The sequence below is a fragment of the Odontomachus brunneus genome, unplaced genomic scaffold (assembly GCF_010583005.1).
Source record: "Odontomachus brunneus isolate Ranch 3 - 2012 unplaced genomic scaffold, Obru_v1 Obru_scaffold_055, whole genome shotgun sequence".
NCBI classification, from domain to species: Eukaryota; Metazoa; Arthropoda; class Insecta; order Hymenoptera; family Formicidae; genus Odontomachus; species Odontomachus brunneus.
Window position 1 is genome coordinate 1,500,116 of NW_022639505.1, and position 4,583 is coordinate 1,504,698.

Here is a 4,583-nt window from a genome sequence, read left to right on the forward strand (position 1 = left end):
CCCCCCCCCCCCGTCTCCTTCAAGGGAGAATGAGGACGAATTTTTTTTACATAGACCCCTCAAATACATGAACTTTCTCGTAAAAAATTTTTTAACTACAAATATTCCTAGAAGTTTTGGGTTTTTAGGACAGAAGAAAAACTAGTATCAACTTAAATCTAATATATTCAAATTAATAATATCATTGTTTCATATATGAGCAACGATATATAATTTCGTTAAAAAAATTTTTAAATCATGTGAATTTCAATAATGTCATAATTTTATTTAAATATTACAATAGCTTTTTATAAGAAGTACAATATGATTATTTTGATGATAATGATATCTTCTTCTGACAAGATATTCTCAATCTAATGTTTGTTTTGTATTTTGTATGTTTTGTTTTGTATTTTTCATCCATGAGAATTGCTTTTGAATAATAACAATATACTTTACATTATATTAAATCATATAGAATGTATTGATACAAGTAACTTATCTTTGTTTAACGCTATGTAATCTTATTTTAAGATTTATATGTCGAGAATTAAGATATTCTCAAGAGATGAATGTTCAATTTTCTGTGTAATATAATCAACAGCTGATATGGACATTGAATTGAAAAATTGGCAAATTGAATCATTTCTCATCAGATTGATAACTTTTGCATACTGTGCACCCGTGTGAACTGCACTGGCAGAAAAATGTATAATATTTGGAACTATAATGGCATAATAAAAAGGTTATAGTTAGAAATATAATTTTTATAGTAAATGTTACCATAATATTTGTAATATTTACAATATAAGCATAGTATAACTGACCCATATAAAACTTTTACCAAGAATTATAATCATTTGAAATAAAAAATATAGTAAGGCTGCAAATATTGAATGGTAAGAGAAATTAACTGTTTTATATAGTCAATACAATTGGAATATTTGGCAAATGTAGGTACATGTAACTGTATCCCCAAAAGGTGCTTTACCATATATATAGAGTAATAAGATAACTATAAATCTGTGTTCATTCTACTATATATTCATGTTTAGATGAACTATAAATATATGTTTGAGGCCGAAACGAACTATAAAGTATAGTGAGATTGTAGTTATTCCAATTATTCTTTTTCTTTCAGTGCACTGAGAGAAAAATGTATGATATTTGGAACTATAATGGCATAGTAAAAAGATTATGGTTAGGAATATAATTTTTATAGTAAATGTTACCATAATATTTGTAATATTTACAATACCCTTATAGAAATATCATACTAAGAATCATTGATAATTACTTATTATCCAGTATTTTTAATATTGAAAATAAGTAATTATCAATGGTTCTTAGTATGATATTTCTATAAGGGTATAAGCATAGTATAACTGACCCATATAAAACTTTTACCAAGAATTATAATCATTTGAAATAAAAAATATAGTAAGGCTGCAAATATTGAATGGTAAGAGAAATTAACTGTTTTATATAGTCAATACAATTGGAATATTTGGCAAATGTAGGTACATGTAACTATATTCCCAAAAAGTGCTTTACCATATATATAGAGTAATAAGATAACTATAAATCTGTGTTCATTCTACTATATATTCATGTTTAGATGAACTATAAATATATGTTTGAGGCCAAAACGAACTATAAAATATAGTGAGATTATAGTTATTCCAACTATTTTTTTCTCTCAGTGTAGTTCTCTCCCATTTTTTCTCCCCTCTCTCTCTCTCTCTCTTTCTTTTTCTTTCAAGTCTTTTTGGTGTTCCGCGCGCCACCAGCGCTCGTGATAACATTCGCGCGCCGCACTCACGGCGGCGGTCGGGTTGCGGGCGATTACATCTGGAACACGCGAGAACACGTGCAAATCCTTTCGCGGCACTCGCCGTCGTCGCTTTCGCCGCGACGGCGGCGGCGGCAGACACTTCGGATTCCGGAGTTTACCTAAGCCGAGCCCGTGTTTCCCGGGAGGAGAACGAGATCCTTCCTTCCTTTCCTGCCCGCTCTCGCGCGCGGGCGCGTCTCCGCCAACGAGCAAAGACGCGTCGAACTACGAGGGGTGGTTAACTAACTGCGGGCCTGGCCCATTAGCATTTATAGTGCAAAGTTGTCCGGGCGTTAAATCCACTCCGCGTTTTATGCGTTCCCGCGCGGCACGCGCACCGCTCTAATCTGCAATTACCGTATCCGAGGAGGTTCTCGATCTACCGGCGAATAATCGCCCGTCCCGCCGCATATCGATTTAATTGCGATCGCTGGATGAGCCGTCCGCGGCTGGTGGACGGCACGGCGGATATGTAAATTTATTCCGCAGCGAACACCTCGGAACGCCAAGTGCAGTTTTACGAGAGCGCTCCGCGTCCAGCGCGCTTGTATTGTTTTGTATGTATTGTTAATCACGACGATGTTAATAATATTAATAACAATAGTGACCGGAGTCGAAATTTTGACTCTATGTTGAACCTTGAATTCTACACTGCAATAGGAGCTAAGATAGCAGGTTTAATTCTAATGATATAATTTATTCCTATTTTGACCCTGATGATGTTTGAAATTTCCGCTTTCGCTTTCTTTAGCGTCAAAGTAGGTTATATAATTATAGGATCTTAGGAAGCAAAGTAGGTTCAGTTGCGAACCTCTATTGAAGCTTTAGCTCCTACATGATGTATTTTATAGAAATATTTAAAAAATTTAATTAATAACGAAACAGAAACGTCAAATAGCATACAAAATATACATTTTATTTGTTGCATATATTTCAGACATTATAAAAGTCAAAGTAGGAGCAAATTATATCATTAGAATTAAACCTGTTTTGCTATGTGAGCTTTTACTGCAGTGTAGAATTCAAGGTTCAACATATGATCAAAATTTCGACTCGGAAATGAATGTCAATAACGTCAAAATAGGTTTCACCTAGATTGTAGATTATCTAAGTAACAGAAAGAACGATTTGGTTGAATCAAATAAACGCTTCTTTGGAATAGTCCAAACGAATTTCTCGATTGATCGAACAAAATTTTGTTTGAAGCAACAAAAATATTTATTTGCAGCTTAGTTCCAAAGAAATATTTTTGTTGTGTCAACCAAATAATTTGTTTGGACTATTCCAAAGAAACATTTATTTGATTTAATAAATCGTTCTCTCTGTGTAGACACAAACTATTTTAAAGAGCGTCGAAATTTTGACAAGGTAGAGTTAAAGACAAGCTAAAAACAAAATTTCGACTCGGGGAGTCAAATGTAGAGTCCAGCCACCTCCAAAACGGGCTTTACTCGCCATCTGCACTATTATTCCTCGCGCATATACGCAATAAAAAAAAGTTTAATCGCAATAAATATTAATCCAATAAATCATGCAACTTTAAACCAAGAATAGTGTAATTTATATCTTCTTTCCTCTTTTATGCTTGAGACTTTAGGCGCATATTGCGGCTAATAGATAACCCTCGCTATCGGGCTTGGGAAGCGACGCGTTATTTGTAACGCCGTTACCGTGGCGAGATATATTTCTTCAGTAACGATTTGGTAACAGGATTTTTTTCGTTGGTAACGATAATGGCACCGCAATTACAATGTTTGAGTAATGCTAACGAATATAATCGTTATAATTGTTTTATGGTTTCTCTGAATATACGAGAGTAAAGTAAAAAGCTCCGAGCCTGAAAATTTTTTTGGATTGATTTTCATTTATTTCTCAACATAATCTCCATTTAGCGTGATACACTTTTCCCAACGATGTTTTAAAGTTATGCCAGACTGATAGGTCAATTTGTCAAGGTCCTCAAAATAGCCATTTACAGCGTCGCTGATTTCATTGTCGTTCGCAAATCTTTTTCCACCGAGGCATTTTTTGAAGTTGGGAAAGAGACAGAAGTCGCTTGGGGCTAAATCTGGCGAGTATGGTGGGTGGGCAAGCAATTCGAATTTTAATTCATTAATTTTAGCTTAATCATGGCACGAATTTTCACTTTTTCCATTTTTACAAACAATGTTTGAGGCGTTTACTTTTGCGAGCTATCAAACCAATACTGAACAATTTATTGGTTCGAACCTTCGAATATAAGCATATGAAGAATGAAATCATGCAACACTATTAAAATATTGAACATAGTAGAGTTATCTATATATGAGGCCCGGAATTTTTCACCCTACCCTCATATAAGATAAATAGAATAAGTGGCAGTAAATCGTAAAAAGGAAGGTCTTCAAAACTTAATGAAACATATAACAAAAATTATGACAATTCTCATTAATATTTGAGTAACGATAATGAGTTCTTTTTCAAAATGAATAAGGATAACAGTAACGAGTTATATAAAGATTAAAGTAAAGACCAATTAAAAAGCCCGTGCATAAGTGCTCAATGCAACAAGAAAAGAAATGAATTATATTGTTTACTGACTCAATAACTATATAATTTCATATAATACAGTATAAAAAATAAATGAATTTGTTATTAACTCAATAACTATATGTACAGAAAGTATTATAGTAAAAATTACGTTAAAATTATATTTCTTTTTACATTATTTTCTGTAAAACTGAGAAGCTGTAAAGTTATACTAAAATTGTTGTATAAATTACGACAGAAA